Raw genomic sequence first — 22376 nt, 5'->3', positions numbered from 1 at the left:
AGGCATGTGCCCTGACTGGGAACCGAACCAGCAACCATTTAGTTCACAGGCCGGCACTCATTCCAATGAGCCACATCAGCCAGGGCTCAATTACTATTCTTGTTGTGTTTGTGCAAATAATTAGGACAAATTAACACTGGAATTAATGCAGTCTCTTCGGTTAAAAAAAAAGGGCATTTTTAGGGAGGGAAATTGTGTTTCTATGAAAATCATAATGCTCAATTGTGGGTCATGGGCTCCAGTTAAATTTTTATTTTTCACCTACAAACTGAATTGGATCTTGAATTTTTCTAGTTTTCTTTCAAACGAATGTTTCATTTTTCTTTCATCCTTTGACTTGGAATTATTGAGAACTGCTGATGTAATGCCAGCCTTACAGAATTCACCTACGCAACTGATGACATCACCAGACATTTAACTGCTCACAAGGAGGATCTATTACCCTGTCACTGCTCACTGTCATTCCAGCAAAGGCCTTGGTTTGGAAGTCTTCTCCTCTGACAGCCTTTCAGACTCAAAAACAGGAGAGGTTTTTCTGTGTTCACTAACCTCTGTGTTCTTCTTCTTGTTTTCATAGGGTGTATGCCAATGACATTGTTTACCTGACTGCTTGTGTCCACACTAGAGGCCTTTCTAGAGAAGCCTGTCTGCATCTCCATCCCCTGAAATGAGACTCGGTGGTTTGACTGAAAGGGCTTGTTGTCAGGACTAGATGTGAGACAGGAGAGTAAGGAGGTAGGATAATTCTTGGACAAGTGGGATGAGGAAACTGACACAAGAAAGTTAAACAAGGCCAAAGAGTGTGAGTAATTCACAGCCAGCCAGTGATTTACAGGACCTTATCTCCCTAACCAAGGACACTGAGAGGAAAGGGTTTATGTTCTCCTCCCTGGCCATAAACCACAGGGGAAGACAGGAGGAGTCTGTTGCAGAGAGGCAGCAGTAGCACAAAGGCAGGGACCTTGGGTAGACACTGAGAACTCCCCTTTCAGCTCCTCCTCCCCTTAGTCCCAAGAGAAACAGCACCTCACTCACCCCCCTAACCCCCAGGAATTTCCCCCTTCCAATTCCCACATTTCCCCCCATATATACTTACTTCTGAAAGCTCAAGATAAAGTGGATGTTAAGGTTTTAATCCACCACCTTCTCAGACTGCTGGCCTCTGATATGAAAAGCACAATTTTAAATAATCCCTGTCTCTTCTTTTTGGCTGAGTGGTGGTGACAGACAGCATGAGCCCCGGACTCGGTTGCGCTCTGGTCTCAATTCCGGTGACCCAGGTGTTGAAGAGTTTCCCTTAGGGCAGCCTCTCACCATGTATGGACCCCACCAAGTGCTGAGCCTGCTGGAGCAAAAGGGAAATTTTCGGCTGAGTGCTGGAAGAATGAGCAGGTACCAGATTATTCCTCTCCACCACCCCTATGTCTCCCTCAAAACAGTGACTAAGTTAAACCCTGCCTCTCTTCTCCCAGAGCCTGACTTGGCTGTGCTAATACATGACTGAGCTGAGATCACTGATGAAGTGTCTTCTAGCAGAATTGATTTACAGGACCATCTTGTAGAAGAAGCAGACTGGACTCTCTGTGCAGATGGAAGCAGTTACATGGACACAGGAAACACAAAGGCTGGGTATGCAGTAGTGAGGTTTGAAGGAGGAGTGGAGGCCCAGGACTTGCTGCCAGGAACATCTGCTCAGAAAACTGAACTGATTGCATTAAGGAGGATTATGGAATTGTCACACGAAAAGAGAGTGAATGGGTGTGCCTACTCGAGGTACACTTTCCTGATTTGGCTTGCACATGGTTTCATCTGGAAAAAAAAGATGACTATTATCTTCCAATAAAAAGGAGGTTAAGCAAGCAGCAGAAGTTTTGAAATTATTAGGGGCTGCTCAGGTTCCTTTACAGATGGCAGTCATGTACTGCCCAGGACATTAGAAAGAGGACACTGAAGTGGCTAGGGGAAACATTCTGGCTGATGGAGCAGCAAAAGAGGCTGCTAAAGGAACACTTACAATGCCTTTGGTACCTCTTCTAGACTTGTCAGAATTTCACCTTGAATATTCGACTGCAGACTTAGAGAAAGACAAGAGCTGGGGTTTTGATGAAGAAGGTCCTGACAGTAGATGGAGAGAGAATAAGAAAGGAGTCACTGCTTCCAGAACATTCAGTAGAGCCAGTCATGAAGCATTTGCATGAGGCCACTCACTGTGGAAGGGACTCATTAACTACCTATATCAAGCTGTGGTTCACAGGTCCTGGACTTTCTAAGGCCAAGGAAAAGTAATTGCTGGGTGTGTTGTGTGCCAGAAGAACAACCCTAAGACAGATCCATAGCCAAAGAAAGTAGGGAAACTATACCAAGGACAGAGCCCATTTGAGGACTGGCAAATAGTCCCTTACCCAGATGCCAAGGGTCCAAGGGTAGAAATATTTGCTAGTCTTTGTTGACACCTTTTCACGATGGGTAGAAGTCTATCCTACTAGAACAGAGAAATCCTCAAAGGCAGTAAAAGCCTTATTGAAGGAAATAATCCCTTGCTTTGGCCTCCGTGGCAGCATCCAGAGTGATAATGGACCTGCATTCATTTCAGAAATTACACAGAAGGTTAGTAAATTTTTAGGAATCAAGTGGAGACTTCACACAGTATGGAGAGCTCAGGCTTCTGGGAAGGTAGAAAAGGTGAATCACACCTTGGAGAAAAATGTAGCTAGGCTGTGTCAAGAAACTCATGTCCATTGGAATCAAGCTTTGCCTATTGACCTGCTCAGGATAAGGGTGGCTCCTCGAAGTGGGGTTTAGCTGAGTTTTTATAACAGTGTTTGTGGGTGACCATTTCAGGTTATGATTGGGGTGGGAGAGATGAATATTGATGAAGAAGTGAAGATAAAGAAATAAGTACAACATTTAAGTCAGAACTTAGCTGTAACTAATGACATTGCTTGTATTAGTGACCTCTGCCCCACAGGTTCCCTACATTCCTCTGAGTCTGGAGATAAGGAGCTACTTAGACCTTGGACAACAGGATCACCAGACAGCTCCCTAAAAGAAAAGTGGGCTGGACTTTGGGACATACTCCTACCAGCCCCATCTCATTGATGTCAGCAGGCATGAACCTTGGACTCCTGACACCAGACTTAAGTAGGCACCAGAATAACAATGGAGTAGCGAATCGCAGGGAGACCTAAAGGTCATCTTTGGAAAGCCATGGTTTGTATTCTTTTTGTAACTTTTTATTTAACCCCATGTTATGGAAAACAATCCTTTCAAACCAGATTAAAATATTTGGGTATATTTAGCAAAAAAAAAAAAAAAAGCTTGCAGGAGGAACCTGTGTCAAACAGACCTTCACTTTAGGTCTTGTAGGTGTTTGTACCCCACTGGAGAGCTGTGGAAATCGTGCTTTGTTTCAGCGTATCATCAGTAAGAAAATAACCTATCTGATATTTATAATCAGGGACCTGCAGTCACTCTAAAGGACAAGAAAATGTTTTCCTTAAAAGTCACTAATGCAGCCCCAGCAGGAGAGGGTGCAGCTTTTGTCAACTGTACTAGAAACCGTTTTGTGCTTTCTGCAGACGTGAAGATGAGTTGCATCACCACCACTAATGCATCTTATGGGTTTGGCCATGTCAAATTGCCTGCAGGATGGTTTCTGTCAATAATATGCAGAAGGACTGTTACTCTCATGTTCCTGCAAACAACTTTGGGGGACCACGCTCTGTGGGAAAAGGATGGTGTTTATGCCTCAGAAGCCCCACCTCCCTGGGCTCAATGGGAACTCTCCCTGGCACCTGATTGTAACAGCAATTTTCAGCTCCACTGAATACATGTCTTTTACTATATTTCTAATGCCAGCCATGGCGACCTCATTGAATATAGAAATACGTAGATTAGCCTGTGCTGTGGCAAAGCTTTGAGTGACACCTGTCAGGCCATAAGGGTCCTCGGTCAAGAACTGGGACAAGTTAGAGGAGCAGTATTAGAGAATTGTGCCAGTATGGACTTCCTCCTTTTAAAGATAATCATGGATGGGCAGAATTTAAAGGGCTCTGCTCTTTGAAACTGCCTGATAATTCACAGCCCATGGAGCATAAAGTATAGCAAGTAAACATAGTGGTGTCTGAGACAAAACAACCAGAGGGGTTCTTTGGTGCTTATTTGTCTAAACTAACCTCATGGCTACCAGAAACGCTATTCTTAGTGAGGTACTCATTGTTTTTATTCTTGTCATTGTTTTCAGTACCATAGCTTGTTGTGGCGTACACGGCATCCCCTTACGCGGATCTGTGATTAAGTTTTTTCCTGAACCTGGGGACACAGGAAGAATCACAGGTCAACAGATGAAAACATGCTGCAGCTTTTATGTTATTAACCTTATAAAAATGTTGACAGAGGAAGGTAAGGTGTGTCAGTGTTCTTCCAGAGGAGTGCCTGGGGCAGACAGCGGGCTGTGTGCATCGCTGCTGTGAGGGGGAACACACCCCCCTGGGGTGCAGGCACCTTGGAGGGACTGGGTGAGACAGTGTCCCATGTGTCCCAGATGTGGGCTCTAGACGGTGATCTCGGGAGGATGTGTGGGCACAGGAGCCCTCTAGATTGGTGTTGTGAGGACGTGGGAGCTAGTCTGTGACTGGGCATTTCCAGAAATACCTCAGAATGCAGCAGAAGGGAGCGAGGGTGATAGGAAAGGCACTGCCTTCTTTTCTGTTCACAGGTCTGGGAGATGCTTGGTAGTGTGTGAGCCGCACCATGCCTCCTTTCTGTCTGTGCAAAGACAACATGCAGTGTGGTGGTGTTTTGTGTCCAGTTGCTGCCATCTCAGGATGACCTAGTCTGATGCTGATGATCTGTGAGAGCATGTACATCCAACCAGAGAATAACCTGGCCCAGCAGCGAGCACCAGGCTGGCTCCTGGCAACACTGGACCTCACTCTAAGTGCCAGAGCAGTTCCGATGTTGGGGCTGCTTTTCCTTCTTTCTTAAATTCAATATATAAAAATATCTACAGCCCAATCCCTTCCACTGGGCCCCTGGGCAGCTTTGTCACAGAAGTCCCTGGGCCTGAGCAGTTCTCCCTGGGGTGGGGGTTGTGTAGTGCAGGGTTCTAGACTTCATGCAGGGAAGGTTTCACACCCTGACCCAGGGGATTTTCAGAGGATGTTTATTAAAACCGGGGACAGTGACACTGAGGAAGGACTTAGGGTAGAAAAAGCAACAGGACAGTCTAAGCCGTGCTCTGGTTCTGTTCCCTAGAGAAGTTATAGAAATGGGTGAGCCAAGGTGGGGCTGCCATCAGCTCCCAGGGAACAACGGTCACAAACAGTTAGAACAACAATAATGACAGGCTGCTGCCAGCTTACTGGGCAGCAAAGATCAGAAAGTGTTACAAAAAGCGCTATGGCCACTGGAAAGTCAGAAGGAAGGGGGACCTTGGAGGCGGAATGAGGAGGGTTGCCCAAGGGGAACTGGCACTGGTCTCCTGGTTGCAAGTCCCCACTAGGGAGCCATAGAGTGTGGGAGGAAGTGAAACGTGCATGCCCAGGAAGGGGCACAGGTGCTCTAGAGCAAGAGGGGCCCTGAGTCTTTGTCCTGAGGGTTTTATCTCTATTCTGTGGGTGAGAACCTTAGGTATAGGGAACCTATTCTCCTGGAATGGCAAATGTAGCCCAGCCCTATTGGCAAGCCCATGGGTGCGTGGCAGCACACAGGACACCAACCCCACGGGTCGGTTTTCTTGTGGGAAACCAGGCCTGCATTGTAGCTAGGCTGCTTGAAGGCTTGCTCTTGCTAAAACTCCCTCACCCTGAGCTGTAGCAGCAAATACTTACAGCATATCCTTAAAGTAACTTCCTGGAGTCTGTGCTAATTCTCCCAAGGATTGAGGTGTAACCAGACCAATTACTCTTATCGCTCCCTTGCATTTGCCACATTTTTTACTTGTTAATCTGTAGGAAGTAATCAGTAACATCCTTTCCTTTGCTATCTGTAAAAAGTAATTACCTAAAGCAAACCTGAGCATAATGAATGAGAACCTTCTTTGATGTATGCTATTAGAAATCCAATAAAAGCCTGTCAAGGCAAGAACTGAGGTACTCTCCTCTTGAGAGAGTGGCCATGCTGTCCCTTGGCTCCACAGGACTCGGTAGTCTGTGTGAATTTGTCTCATCTCATCCACATCACCACAGACACTGCTGGCTAGAGTCTGCATCACTTAGGGGAGGGTTTCAACAGAATATTCATCAGCTGTCCAGGTGCATATTTTTTCCTCTACTACATTTCCACTTTATTAAGGTGAACCAACATAGTATTTATGTATCTAAACATTTACTGTAAGTTTTCAGTGATTTTTACATTCTGAATTATCTTTCCATAATTAAGTTAATTTAGGCACATTGGTCTGTATTGTATAGAAAATACTTTAGGTCACAAATAGGAATGAATATAATTTGCAAATGTTACAAAGATGATTCCAAATTTCAGCTAACCTCTTTTCCAAATTGTAACCACTTGTTTGGTCTCTAATAATAAAAATACAGAACAAAAACAAATGCTTCAATATACCACATGTGAGATTCTGGGGACTATGAAATCTCTGAAGGAGCGGTAAGCCCTGACTACCGGACAGGTCAGAACACCGGCAAGGCTTAATTGCCAAGTATTTAACAGAAGACCACAGATTTTGTTTTCTATGAGGCGCTAGGAGCTATAGGTGTCACTTGGTAATGCACTGAAATGGCATTGCCTAGTGGGAGTGTGGCACAGGAACATTCTTTGATCCATTACTTTGGAAAAGTTTCCACTATGATTGTATGGCCCTGACCTCCAGCTGCACATGCAGCTACAAACCAAACTGACCTCCTTTCTTTCATAATCTCTTGGCAGCTGCCATACCAACCAGCAGCCAGTGGCTCCAGAAGGGTGTCTGAGGGACAGTGACTCACCCCAGTTGTTGAACTTCTCCAAGGCAGGAGTTCCAACCTTGGTTTAACTACTCAGGTAGTTTTGTACAAACCAGTCAGAATCCATGACTTTCAAATTAGCCAAAATCTGACCTGAGAGAGCTTCGTGAAATTTAAAACCATCGATATCATTTGTTGTTAATCCTGCCTTCTCTAGAAGTTTTGGAGTAACATATGTTGGTCCAAGTGAAAGTTGATCCTTTGCATCTTGAGACATGTACACCAAATCCCTCAAATATGCCTTTGGCTTATAACCCATGGCCAGAGCTTTTTCCTCTGCTGTAATCAGCATCGTAGAGGCATCACTGGTCAGGAAAGAAGAATTTGCCACTGTCACTGCACCATAGGGCTTGATGAATGCAGGTTTTAGTTTGCACATCTGCTCCAGGGAGGAAGGACGAATGCCATTATCTTTGGTGACTGCACCTTTTCCTGGTACTCTGAAGGGCACAGAGTGAGAAAGGAGTCCTTGATCCTGTGCCTTCTTGGCCAGGCTAAGTGAGTGCAGTGCACGCTCGTCCTGTTCCAGCTGAGAAACAGCAAAGGTGGCAGCCAGTGGGTCTGCAGAGTGGCCCATGGTCTCATTGGTGGAGACCTCTGCCCCCCCAGGGAGTTCAGGTACAAGGAAGTTCAATCTGAATTTGGAGATTAGAGATAGTTGCTGACCCAGAGTCTTGGTCTTCTTGAGATCAGGCATCATTTCCTCATTTTTCTTGAGTGATGAACAGGGATGTTGGACATTAACTCTCCGTCACCTGCCATGACCACATCAGACTGGCCAGAAGCATTCAGGCCAACACCTGTGGCCATGGCTTGATTGGCAGAGGAGCAGGCCGTGGTGCCAGTGTGAGCAGGGGTCTTGTCAGAGAAGCTCGAGCCGAGGGCAGCCTCTCTAGCTGCTCTGGTTGTTTTCACTTCCTCTATAACTGTGCCAAAGGTGATATAATCCACATCTTTCTTTGGGATATTAGTGCGTGTCAATGAACCCAGGTCTTTATACAAAGTACCTGACAGCAAAAATGGAATACAAACACCATTGACCACCATGATATTTCTTAAATTGGGTTTTCCAAGGTTTTCTTTGATTTAGTCTGGGCAGCTGGGGCTGCTCATAGCTGGGGCGAACAGCTCAGAGATCTGATAGAAAATCTGAAGGCCCATTGTGATGTACTGGGAAGGTTTTTAAAAGTGTAAGTCAAGATGGAAGTCATTAGGAAATCTGCATCCACATCAACTCAGGCTCCCCGTGCTGACAAGGTTCAGACCACCCAGCTGTATTTTTTATATGATAGTGTGTCTCATGAGCGCATGGTGGCATTTAGGGAATATTCTTGGTCTGCTGTGCTGTTTTACTTTTATCTTGAGTCTGTCCGGTTCCAATGGCATTTATTTTCTATTTGTTCCCCTGACTTCATCCATCCTTGGGTTTGTCTGGCACAAATGGCATTAATTGGGTGTCTGTTGTCTATTTTCCCTGATCAGGGTGAATTAAGTTGTGTATTCTCTGCTTAGGGAGCTGATGTACAACCACTTGTTCTGAAGTGCCTTGGTTAGGGGAGATAATATCTTGCAATTCACCAGCTGGCTGTTAAGTTCCAATTGTTTTGGCTTGCTTAATTTTCTTGTCTTAGTTTCCCCATTCCTCTTGCCTAGGAATTTTTTTAGCTTCTTACTATCCTGCATCACTATGATTCTGCAATCCATGCAAGTGAACTGTTGCCATGTTCTAGAATGTTCTGTGATAGGAGGCTGCTGGGCTCAGAGCTCAGGAGGACATCAAGGGGCTGCATACCTTAGCTAATCAGACTGCAGTCAAGTTCATCATCCAGATGGATTGCAAGACCTCCAATGTGCAATGGTACCTAGGTACGTGTTGGGTTTAGAACTTGTCAAACCTGATACTGAATAGTGTAATTACAATCTACAGGTTCCTAGGAATGATTTACAGGAAACTCCAATTGGTGCTGCTTCTTTAATTTGGTTACAGAGGGATCTTATCTGATGGATGAACAAGGACATTACTGAGAGGGATATGCAGTAACTTCCCTGGTGGACATAATCGAGAGCTCTCGTCGACTGGAAATGAAATCTGCCCAGCATGCTGAACTCACTGCTCTAACTCAGTCTTGTCACCTGGACAAAGGTCAGTAGCCAATGTTTACACTGAGAGTAATGTGCACTTGGTGTAGCTCATGACTGTGGAATGCTATGGAAATAGGGAGGCCTCTCTACTACCTCAGAGCAGCCAATAAGAAGTGGAAAACTGGTTGCAAAATTGTTATATTCTGCACAGGAACCAAAAACAATGGGCAATTATAAAAAATTCTGGGGCATTCTAAAGCTGCCACCATGGAAGTGAAAGGAAGTAATTTTGCTGACATTGAACCTGGACAGACAGCATTGAACAGAGACATTATCCAGACCCAAGAATGTTTCTTGCTTTCTATTAAATCAATAAAATATTATCTTTTACAGTTTCAACAGACAGCTAAGGAGAAAGAAAAGAGAATATGGCAACAAAAATGGGGAAACTCTGACCCACACAGAGAAATGTGGGTTGGACCCAATCAGAACCCATCTTACCTGCAGGGGTCCAACTCACTGCACTTGAACCTGTACATGAGCCACCACACTGTGGTCCTGGGAAGGTGATTTCATGGAGTGAACAATGTCACTGGAGACCTTCTGCTGCTGTAGCTCATGAGGAGCATAGCAGATGTCCTATCTGTCCAAAGTACAGCCCAGGAACCCGCTCCCTGGGTCCCAAGGACATCTCCCACTCCCTGTGGGTCCACATGAAGATTGGCATTTCATCCAAATACCACCGTGTCAGGGACACAAATGTACATAAATAATGACTTGTGTGTTTCCTCACTGGGTTGAGGTGTTGCCTTGCAGGAGAGTGACAGCCTTAATGACGGGCAATTCTTGTTAGAAAGAATAACTCCCCACTGGGGAATTCCCTCTGAGTGACACTGTGCCTGAGGGACTCATTTCATTGGGCAAGTCACAAAATCCGGCTGCAACCTTTGGCCCTTTCTGCAGCACTTTCACTGTGCCCCTCACCCCTGTCCTCTGGACTGTGGGGCGCACCAATGGGACCATCACAATTCAGCTGGATAGAACTTCAGAAGCCTTCACTCTGCCCTGGACAGAAGCTTTCCCTAGAGTGCAACTCAACCCGAGAGCCACGCCCTTTGGTGAACATAAACTTTTCTCCAGGGAGGTCTCTGGCCTCCCTGTGCATCTGGATGAAGAAGCACATGGACCAATTTCCTGGAAGGAGACTTTCTACATTGTTGTCAGGGACTTATTAACCAGCTTAAAGAAACTAATAAATTGGTAACCCATTCATTGTACACTGTGATCTCGGGAAATGCAGATTTCAAAGATCATGGCTTAGAACTAAAAGATTCAGTCTGTTGGAAGGGACATCAAATAAAGGACTCTCTCCAACCTCATTGCAGGGACCTTTCCAGGTACTACTAACTAACCCATGTGCAGCCCAACTCAAAGGAGTTAACTTATGGGACTCCTTTGGTTTCCAAGTTCGTCATTGAGCATGGGTTTCAAGGCCTCCACTGTGTCAGGATAAGTCAGAGTCTGGAGACAGAATGCAGAGCCAGAGTAGGACTCTGGCTCTGTGACTCTGACACTGTCATGGGGCAGATGAGCCATTAGCAGAAATGACACAGAGAAATGTAATCATGACCAAATGCTGTGAGGGAAAGTTTCCTGATATCATGGAATCAGTAACCAGGAGACCTATGGGTCCACTCCACATTATGTGAGAGATGTAAAAGAAAATGGCATCTGAAAGAGAACAATTATACACAGGCATAGAATAGGAAAGATCTCTTGGAAATTAAAAATACCATCATAGAAATTAATAATTCAGTAGTGACCTGCAAGATTCAAGCTGTTCTCCTGCTGAGTTGTTCAAATGGAAAAGTTGTGTGAGCTGGAGAAAAAAAACCTATTAGTCTGTCAGTCATGAAATTTCAGCAAGTTAATAATGACAGTTTTAAAATAGTATGAAGAAATAAAAATAATTGTATGATGAGGAGGAAATGATTTTAAAATTTTCCAAGAGTATTTCTAAAAGTTTACAGTTAAAAAGTTTCATTTTGAATGTCCTAGTCATATTCTTCTACAGCAGATAAAAACAGACCCACACCAGGACACTTCATGATGTAAGTTCAGAAAGAGGGTGGGAGAGACCATGAAAACTTCAAGAGGCAGCAAATATGGGCCTGGAGACTAGTGGACATTGTTGCAATACCTTCCAATTTTTGAAGAAAAAGTATTTTTAACACAGAGCTCTATATCAAGTCAAGATGTGAATAAGGGCTAGGATAGACTAAAATTTCCTCATGTGATTAGAGTTTTAATAGTTAACTTTCCATGTTCTCTTTTGAAAAATACCAGCAGACAAAGTGGGAAAAATGAGGAAGTAAACTAAAAAAGAGGAACATGTGGGATCGAGGTGACAGGGAAGCCAGAACAAGAGAGGCCAAGGCTGCCCAAGATGAGGTAAAAGACATCCAAGGTGTCCATCTTCTCCAGGTGTGCAGGGACCCAGCCCACCTGTGGCAGGAATGAGGGCTGTGGCCAGAGGTCTGCAGAGATGAAAATGGTTGGAAATCAGATGCGTTCAAATACGTACTCATGAAGATTTAGACTCTGGGGAGAGCAGTGGGATGAATATGTGAAACCTGGAAGAACAACCCCATGGCTGACATTGAACCAGATGCAATGACCAACTACCCCCACCCTAGTGCTGACCAATCAATGGAGGCCTTGACCCTAAGTCCCTCAGTCCCCTTTGCAACCCAACCCCTAGAAGCCATCAGAAAACCAGGTCTTAGGGGGACAAATCACCTGTGACTTGGTGCCACTCCCTTAAATAAACATTTACTTTCTGTTTATGTCTTTTTCTTTTTTTGTAATACTCACTTGACATTATTTTTTCATTGCTTACAGAGAAAGAGGAAGGAAGAGAGAAAAACACTCATGTGAGTGAGAAACATCAACTGATTTCCTTCCATAGGCACCTGGACTGGGGATCATATGCACAGCTGAGGTTGTGCCCTGACCAGGAATCTACTTGCAACCTTTCAGTTAAGGGATGATGCTCCAGCCAACTGAGCCACACCAGCCAGGGCTAAACCTTTACTTTCTTTGATGCAAACTCCTATTTGCATTGGATTGGGCTTTAATGTGCACACAATGAATGAACCCCTTTAGTTTAGTGATACTTTTCATTTATAACTTTTAACATTTTTAATTTTTTATAGTGAATATATATTCATTATGTAAATTGCATATTATCTATATCCACATAAGTAATTTAAAAAGCTTTGTTGACATGTATAAAAGAAAAGGCAGATGGGGAGGAAAGTCAAGAGCACAGCCCAGGGCTGACAGTGCTGGGCTCCATGTCTGGACTCTGGACAATGTACTTACACACCTTCCCCCACTCCTCACCCAGGGGCACAGCCCTCTGTGGAGGCCAAGCTGGGTCTTTCCCTTCTTCTGGGGTGTGGTCATTCATATCTCCTCAACTCTCTCTTGCTTCTAAGAAGTTGGTTTTTGTACTACACATGACATTTTTAGCTATTTTCCATGGGAGGATTTGTCCACAGCATCCAGCCAAGATTTTTGAGCATGGCATTTCTAAGACAAACAGTTGGTTCTAGAGAAGAGGATCAGAATCTGAATCTTAAATCATGATGTGAGAATGTTCTGTCAGGAATTTTCTAAGTGAAGGGATTTTAGTATAACTTGTTATTTGAAAACATTATTCATGCACATACAAGAGTTTTCAAAAGACACTGAAGAATATATAAAAGAAATGAGTCACAATGTCTCCTTCCTCCCTCAGTCACCTAAGTCCTCTCCCAGGAAACCTTCACAGTGAGTCACTTCTGATTCCTCCTCCCAGGAAAACCTATCTGTGCATTAATGTTGTTGTTATGTCTGTAAAAAGAGCTCAGGCCACAGACTGGCAGAAAATGTTTGCAATTCAATTCTTTTAGAAAAGACATAACAAACCTCAACTCAACAATCAGAAAACAATAACAATAAAAATTATCAAAATTCTGAACATGCTATCCCATGAAAGAATTTATGCCTGCCTTGTCCAGGTGGTTCCATTGCTTAGAGGGTCATCACAAATACAAAAATGTTGTGGGTTTGATATCTGGTCAGGGTGCCTATGGTGAGGAACTGATTGATGATTCTCTCTCTGTAACACACACACACACTCTCTCTCTCTCTCTCTCTCTCTCTCTCCCTCTCTCTCTCTCCCTCTCTCTCTCTTTCTCAAATCAGTTAACATTGCCTTTAGTGAGTTTTTTTTTTAAGGCTTACTGCAGGACAGTAGCTTTGTTATGGCTGTAGCAGCCTCATATGCGTCTCTTTACTGGGTCTCTTGGTGGTGTCGTTTTCTGTTGCGTTGATTTATTGTACAAGTTGTTTTGTATAACTATGTGCTGTGCAGGCTTGCAACTCAGAAGCAACAGGCTGAGCTCTGTAGTCCAGGTGAGCAGTAGGGAGACCATCCAGGTGTGAGAGCCTCTGTGCTGTTTGCACAACGACAACATCACACAACCACGTGTTTCTTAGGGCGGATCACCACCATTAGGCGGCACATGAGTCAATGTAAGTGCATCAAATAAACATGCTGGGCACCTTATGCTTACACAAGGTGGTGTGTCAGTTATATTTTAACTTAAAAGGATTTTATGTACAACATTGGCATTCAGAAGGATCAGTGAAAAAGGTAATTAAGAATATTATAAACACTGACATCCACAGATGAGATTGTCAAGAGTCACTTCCAACAGTCCATGACCCCAGGAGCTCTAGGATCCCTGAGCATCCTCAGTGAGGGGCAAAGAGCAGGAGAACAGGAAGGCAACTAGGGGAGGTCTGCACCCACCAGAGATGGGGGCGCACTCACACAACAACTTTAAAGTGAACACAGAAATCAGCACATAGGAAGTGACACAGGTGTCCACCAGCATCAGGATGGTGTGGGTGGCTCTGGTCTCTGGAGGGCATTGGTGGTGGCTGTGGGATGTGAATGTGCTGCAGCCTCTGGTGGTGTCTGTGCAGGAGAAGGACCATGAAGACTCTGGACCAGACCATAAGGACAAAGAACCTGACATCATGATATGACCACAAGATGGCAGCCTCAGGCAGGTCTAGAGACTGGGGACAGTGATGGCCATTACTGAAATGGCCCTCTGGAGCAGCCAGCAGGAGGCAGAAAAAGTGTCCCTTGTCCCTTGGGGAGAATCTGAGCTGAGAGTCATGTTGTCATTGGGGTGCAGGGACAATCTGCAGCAGGAGCTCCAGTCACAGCATTTCCCACTGGGCCCTTGCCTTCTGCTTCTTCTGTCCCCAGGTCCCTCACAGTGGTCATCCTGTGTGACCCCTGACTGGTCTTCCTATGCATTCAAGTTCCACAGGGCTTGCTGTTCCCAGTCTGAGGTGTGTTGAGTCTGGAAAATACCTCCACTTGAAGCCACTGTGTCCTTGCTCAGGGCCTGGGGTCTCCCTCTGTCCATGTGACTTAAAGGACACTGCAATACCTCTGTATCACTCATAGAGCTCATACTGGAGTCTCCCATTGCACCAGCCTGTCCTCATGTTCTGGATGATTACTGTGGGGAGAAGCCTTCCTGGTCGTACACACTGGGATTAGGAAAAAGCAATGATGGGGAAATATAGGACGATAACATTAAAATTGATCACTGTCATTTCAATTGACAGTAAGAAATGCCAGTTAATAATCACATCTTAGAACCCAGCTCTACCCGCCAGCTCACTGGCCTGAAATCTTCCTTCTGAGATACCACTGGGAACAAGGGGCACAGTCCACTGTTTCTTCCGGTCCTTCTGCCATGGCCAGTGCACTGGACACATAGACTTGTTACTTTAGGTATAGGGGTTGTTCAAGCTGAGACAGGCAGGTGGGACATCCAGGGTTTCAATGCAGTATCCAGCTGTGGATGACCACGGGGAAATAAAAATGCTCTGCACCTGACCTCTGGTCTCCTTCCATCCCCACACATGTGACCCCCTCTCCTCTCTTCTTCCCCCGCCACTTCCTTCCCCTCTGGTTACCATGTCAGCGCTGGCTGTGACTGTGAGTTCCTTTTTGTTTGTTCTGTCAATTTGTTTGTTGCTTTTTGGTTTTATGCTCCACATATGAGTGCAATCACATGATTTTTATCTTTGCTCATCTGACATATTTCCCTTAGCATAATACCCTCTAGGTCCATCCAGGCTGTCGCAAATGTTAAGGTTTCATTCTCTCTTCCTGCCTCGTACTGTTCCACGGGGTGAATGTACCAGAGCTTGTATATGCACTTACCTACTGATGGGCACCTGGGCTGTGTCCAGAGTTTGGCTACTGTAAATCATGCTGTGATGGACAGAGGGGTGAATATATTCTTTCAAGTAAGTGTTTTGGATCTCTTCAGGTAAATACCCAGAAGTAGGATCACTGGGTCGACAGGCAGATCCATACTTATTATCTTCAGGGAACTCCACACTGTTTTCCAGAGGGGCTACACCAGTCTGCATTCCCACCAAGAGTGTGAGAGGGTTCCCTTTTCCCCACATCCTGGCCAGCACTGGTTTGTTGCTCTACTGAAGGTAGATTTTTTGACAGACATGAACAGATACCTCATTGTGATTTTAGTTTGCATGTCTCTTAGAGACAATTGAGCACTATTTCAGGACTATTAGCCATCTGTGAGCCATCTGTCAGTCCTCTATTAGCCGTCTGTAAGTGTCTGTTCCGGTCTTCTGTCCATAGCTTTTCAATGCTCACCTGAGGACATGTTTGTTGATTTTAGAGAGATAGAAGAAGGGAGAAAGTGAGGGAGAGAGAGTGAGACAGAAAGGGAAATACTGACATGAGAGAAATACATGAATCTGTTGCCTCTCGTTCAAGCCCCCAGGAGGGATAGAACCCTCAGCCCTTTGGCAGACTGGTTGGCAGGCTCCAACCCACTGAGCCTCTGGGCCAGGGCTGCCCATTTTAAAGGGGGATGGTTTCATCTGCCCCTTCACTGTGCACGTCTGTGTGTCTTTGGATGTGAGTTGGGTCTCCTACAGGCAGCGTAATTGTGTTCTGCTCTAACATATTCATCTTCTCTGTGCCTTTTGGTTGGTGAGTTCAGCCTATTCAGGTGATTATTGACCTACAAGGACTCTCTTTACTCATTTTACCTTTGGTTTCTCGTCTTGTGTCTCCAGTGTTTACTTTCCCTACGTTCTCCGTCTGTCAGTTCATTGTGGCACCTCTTTGTGCTTCCAGGACCCGTGGCCACCAGCCCTGCTGTACTACCTGGGCGTCCTTGCACCTGTCCAAGGTTTTAGACACTCCATGGCCTGAAGGTCACATCTACTCTCTTGCCCTCTGCCGGCTGGCGGTGGCATTACAGCCAGATTGGGAGGGGACCATTGTGAATTCCTCTGGGTTCCTTCTTCTGCTGGTTCTGATGCCTTGGCCTCACAGACCAGGTCCTGCGGGGAGCTTCACAGTGTCTGACTTGTGTCTTTGAGAGGGGTCCTCACTCCACCAGGATGCTGACATCCCACCCTGTATCTGCCACTGGCCTCATCAGCCCATGTGCTGCACCTGCAGCCCCATCCAACCTTCCCTCTCAAGAATCTGCCAATTTTACTTCAAGGACAACTTGCCTGGTGGTAGCCAAGCAACACAACCCTGCTGTGATGAAGGGGAAGGAACCAGGGCCAAAGGCCCAGGGGGAACTGTGGCAGAGTCGCCCCTGTGACACCTGAGACACTTTCTCCTTGACTGTTCAGTTCTCATCACTCCAAGCTGGAAGCTAATGAAGCCTCCCTAACTCCAAACATTATAAATGAACATAAGGATTCTTTTTGAGCTCATGAACCTCCTGTGTCCAGCTGCTCCTGAAGTCCTCCTGCTTTCCTCTAGGGTCTCGGAACATTCTGTGTGTAGTTGAAATAAATGTGTCTTTCTGTTGCTGAGAGAAATCACACACACACACATCTCCTGTTGTTGAGAGAGAGAAAGCTCAGTCAGGTTCCCTTCCTTACGTTCCTTAGGCACAAGCCCTGACTGGGAATCAAACCTGTGGTATTTTGGTGCATGGGCAGACACTGCAATCAACCCAGCCACCCTGGCCAGGCCACATCCCTGTTTGAACTGTTTCTGTAGGTCTGGGTTCTGATTGCAGAGAAAACCATTCAGTCTGTTGGCTCACACCACTTTTTATTTTGTCTACAACCTCCCTGATACATGCAGTTGATCTTTTAGTAAATGAAAAGGAAAACATTTGGCAATTGATGTGAATGCTCAAAACATATTTATTGGACAATTATACAAGGAAGTCTCCCTAAAACAACCATAACAGGACTTAATATGGGAAGTGGAAGTTCCCCATAATTTGTGTTTGGGATTCACAGCTGTCCCATGTTTTGCAGGGTGCTGGGTCACCAGCCGAGAGTCTGATGTCTATGGCTGTGGGCATGCAGGGTGCGTCTGTACCTGTTGTGCTCAGAGCCCCGTGGCCTTGTCCAGCTGCACTGGCTATGCTGGGACTGAACCTGGGACAGAGCGTCATGATGCTCTCGCCATCTATCTCTGGAATTCCAGGAGCGAAAAACGGACGGAGGGGCTCTGCCACAGAAATCGGGGGGAATGTAAAAATATGGGAGCCATCGCCCACATGATAAAAGGAAATGGTTCCCATTTCCAAGTCCAGGAAAACGCCCACTCGGTGTAAGCGGGGACTGACCATGAGCTCTGTCACCGGCCTGGTGCTGGCCAGGAAGGTGACATGCTCCCTACAGCTCACTGTCCAGAAGCCACGTTCTGAAGAGAGGACGACATTCTCCTGTCGAGGAACAGACTCCTTGCAGACGCCCAGGTTCCACTTTGCGCTGGTGCCCACGTCCACCTCCCAGTAGTGCCGGCCAGAGGTGAGTAGCTGGGAGCCCAGCACACAGAAGGAGGCGCTGAACCTCTCAGGACAGACCCTGCGCTTCTGCTCCACGTACATGCAGCGGACTTGCCGCAGGTCCTCAGAGATGTAGAGGTGGTTGTTGGCTGTGTCCACATCCAAGGTCACATCCACTGTGGAAAGAGAAATAATGCATCAGCTCTGTCCCTAACTCTCTGGGCCACCTAAGGGACCCACATGACTCATTTACTTTCTTGTCTTCTACTCCACACCTCAGGTTTTCCTGGGGGAACTTCCCTTGTCCCTAATTACATCAGATTTCATGGACACAAGGAACAGTTATCATTGGAACTGGTCCTTGGTCACGACAGACATTCTCTCTACATTAAGCTCTTTGCTTAGTTGATTAAGGACTTTTTTTCCTTTAGTGTGGACTCCATGTGGAAAAAGAGACCATGACTGCTTCATGTTTTCAAAATTAGCATACAAATTATCACAGATTCTGTGCACACATACCCCTGAACTAGGCATTTCAAAGGATGGAGAATATTCTACTTGTTGCAGAATAAAATTGACATCAAAGCTTTCTGTTTCCTCTCTCTCCCTGTCTAAATTATATTAAAATTATATATATACACATATATAATATATTTATATGTAAATATATAAATATATAGATCTGTACATATATTTGTAAATATATGTGTATATATGTATTTTTTCTATGATTCTTGACATTAGGATGCGCTGGCACCTTAGCAGGAACCTGGACAGCAGCTCAGTGGGGCAGCACCCAGAGGAGCCCGAACACGGAGCAGCGGACCCTGGACAGCAGCGCCGCCTCCCTCCGACTCTGATTCGGGCACAGAGCTGCCCAAATATAATAAATATAAACCATGACACCATTAAAGTCCTAGAGGAGAACATAGGTAAGAAAATCTCAGATATTTCATGCAGAAACTTTTTTACTGAAATGTTCTCTAGAGCAAGGGACATAAAGGAAAGAAGAAACAAATGGGATCTCATCAAAATAAAAAGCTTCTGCACGGCTAAAGAAAACAGCATCAAAATGAAAAGAGACCCAACTGTATGGGAAAACATATTTGCCAATGATACCTTAGGCAAGGGTTTAATCTCCAAAATGTATAAAGAACTTACACGACTCCACTCTAAGAAGACAAGCAACCCAATTTAAAAAATGGGCAAAGGACTTGAACAGACACTTCTCCAAGGAGGACATACAGAGGATCCAGAGACACATGAAAAGATGTTCAATATCACTAGCTATCAGAGAGATGCAAATTAAAACCACAATGAGATACCACTTTACACTAGTCAGAATGGCCATCCTAAACAAAGCAACAAACAAGAGTTGGAGAGGTTGTGGAGAAAAGGGGACCCTAGTGCATTGTTGGTGGGATTGCAGACTGGTACAACCACTATGGAAAGCAGTATGGAACTTCCTCAGAAAACTAAAAATGGATCTGCCTTTTGACCCAGCAATTCCACTGCTGGGACTATATCCTAAGAACCCTGAAACACCAATCCAAAAGAACCTTTGCACCCCGATGTTCATAGCAGCACAATTTACAATAGTTAAGTGCTAAAAGCAACCTAGATGCCCACTAGTAAATGAATGGATCAAAAAACTACGGTACATTTATATAATGGAATTCTATGCAGCAGAAAGAAAGAAGGAGCTCCTATCCTTTGCAACAGCATGGAGCTGTTGGAGCTGGAAAGCGTTATGCTAAGCGAAATAAGCCAGACAGTGAAAGACCAATACCATATGATCTCACCTTTAACAGGAACCTAAACAACAAAACAAAGAAACAGGCAAAATATAGTCAAAAACACTGAAATAGAGAACAGGCTGACAGTGACCAGAGGGGGAGAGAAGAGGGAATTTCAGGAGAGAATGGGAAGGGTTTACAGGAACAAATTTAAAGGACACATGGACAAAAACTGGGGGGCGGTTAGTAATGGTAGTGAAGTGGGGAGGGATGAGTGGGTGGGCTGGAATGGGAGTAAAAAGGGCAGAAAACTGTACTTGAACAATGATTAACAAAATTAAAAAAATAAAAAAGAAAGAAAGACACCTTCCGGAGTAAAAACTCCTCAATCCCTGTTTTGTTTTTTTTATCTCTTTTTCCTTTTTTAATTTAATTTTTAATTTTTTTTTCCTTCCCTGGGGATATGTTTTTAATGATTTTGCACAGGGAGGAAAGGGAGGTGTTGGGAAGGAGAGAGACATCCATTGGTTGCCTCACGTGCGCCCCCTGGTGGGAATTGAACCTGCAACCTTGTGGTGTCCAGGAACCACTTTAACCAACTGAGCCACCTCCAGGGCTCTTTAATTTTTAAAACAATTTTTTAAGTTTCAGTTACAGTTGGTGTACAATAGAAAATAATATTGAATGCAACTAGAGTTGAAAACAGTGAAAAATAATTGATGTTTGCCAAATGGGAGGGGGTTTGGGGTATGAGGTAAAACAGGGGAAGGGGTTGGGAAGTACAGATGGGCAGTAACAGAACAGGCCCAGGGTCATAGTGGGAAGAACAGGGAATATAGTCAGTAATACTGGGGTAATGTGCATGGTGCCAGGTGGGGACTAGGCTGATCATGGGGAATCACTTCTTGAAGTATATGAATATCTAATTACTATGCTGTGATTTTAAACTACTGTAATGTTGTGTGGCAACTGTAATTCAGTAATTAAATTCAAACATATTTAAAAATGAAAATAGTTTACCAACACATTAAATACAATTAAGAATCGGAAAGGATGGATTTTAGGGATACAGGCAATGGAACACCCAACCTCTGATTTCTACCTAATCAATCAAATTTCTACTCCATCAGCCTCCAGTTCCAGGTGACCACCTGTGTGGCTACTGAAAATACAGGATAGGATAGGTCAAGTGCATGATTATGTCCTTTTTCTTTTTTTTTTTTAAGATTTTCTTTTGTTTTATGATTTTAGAGAGAGGAGAAGGGATGGAGAAAGAGAGGGAGAGAAACATCAATGTGTGGTTGCCTCTCCCGGGCCCCCTACTGGGAACCTGGCCCACACCCCAGGAATGTGCCCTGACTGGGAATAGAACTGGCTACCCTTTGGTTCCTAAGGCTGGCACTGAGTCCACTGAGTCACAGCAGGCAGAGCTAAATCCTATATTTTCTTGGATACCTGCAGATGGCTCTGACCTGTGGGCCTTGGTTGAGAGACATTGTGCCAAGCAACAGGAAACTGCTTTTATTCCTGGTCAGGACATGGGGGTGATTGTGTATTGGGTCCTGGGTCGGGGTCATTACCAGAAACAATCCGTCGATGTTTCTCTCTTGTATCAGTGTTTCTGACCATGTCTCACTCCCTTCCCTCCTCTCTTAAAATTTATAAATAAAATCTTAAAAAAAGAAAGAAAACCTACAGATGCTTTTAATGCAGACTTCCAGGTTGGCACATGGGGAAAGAACAGAACATTTCAGGTGCCAGAACCCAGGTAAAGCACCTTGACTGGAGGGCTTTTGACAAGTGGCTGTTTTCCATGGGGTGAGGGCTGGTGGCCCCCAGACCTCACCTTGGAACCTCCGCATCCTGGGGTTCATCCTCAGGATGGCTCTCAGCTGTGGCTCCAGTGCCCTGACTTCTGACACCAGCCTGGCCAGCTGGCGATTGGGCCTGATGTCGCTCTTCTGAGAAACCTCAGGGCAGGTGAAGCACACAATCCCGTGTCCTCCAGGGGCCCCTCGGCAGTGAGTTGACACACTTGAGGCAGCAGATGAACCCACATTTCAGGCTCACGGGGTCTTTCCAGGTAGCTCAGGCAGACATAGCAACTGCTTATATCTTTAAAATGTTGGGCCATGCTTGCTGTCTGGGTGGGAAGGGACATGCGCATTAGAACACTGTGAGTGACAAGGACTGATGGGTTCTGGGACTCCAACCCTGTTTCTGTGAATAGCGACCTGTACTCACCAGTCCCAGGCAATCAAGATGCAATCCAAGTACAAACATCAGTAGCTCATGGCCCGGAATTTCTGATTTTGAAATGCTAGTTAGCATGAAGATAAGCTTTATCCTGGGGCTGTAAGTTAGGGGGTGAGATGGTCTCTACTCTACTTGTGAATTTTTTTTTTCAATCCTCAGCTAAGGGCAGGTATTTATTGGTTTTAGAGACAGAGAGTAAGTGGAGAAACAGGGATAGAGGGAGATACAGAGAGAGAGATGTGAGAGTGAGAAAGAGAGAGTGAGATCAGTTGCTTCTTGTACACACCCTGAGTGGAGCTGCAACTCTCAACCCTCAGTAATATGGGATGACAATCAAGCCAACAGAGCCACCCTGGCCAGGGCTACCTGAATGTCTCCTGTGGCAGCCTGTAGTCTGGAGTGGCTATTGAGCCAGTGGGATGGAGCCTTATCCACCTTGAAAGGTGTTGAGCATAAGA

General features: G+C 45.2%; 2 pseudogenes; both read right to left on the bottom strand.

The window, feature by feature from the left end:
• Positions 1–6782: 6782 nt before the first annotated feature.
• On the bottom strand, positions 6783–8173 carry LOC123813611 (annotated as a pseudogene).
• Positions 8174–14567: 6394 nt separating this feature from the next.
• On the bottom strand, positions 14568–21796 carry LOC123813605 (annotated as a pseudogene).
• Between the last annotated feature and the right edge of the window lie 580 nt (positions 21797–22376).

Source organism: Phyllostomus hastatus, unplaced genomic scaffold (genome assembly GCF_019186645.2).
Source record: "Phyllostomus hastatus isolate PE091 unplaced genomic scaffold, TTU_PhHast_1.1 phas_contig_1540, whole genome shotgun sequence".
NCBI lineage: Eukaryota > Metazoa > Chordata > Mammalia > Chiroptera > Phyllostomidae > Phyllostomus > Phyllostomus hastatus.
This window is presented reverse-complemented; position numbering and strand designations above follow the sequence as displayed.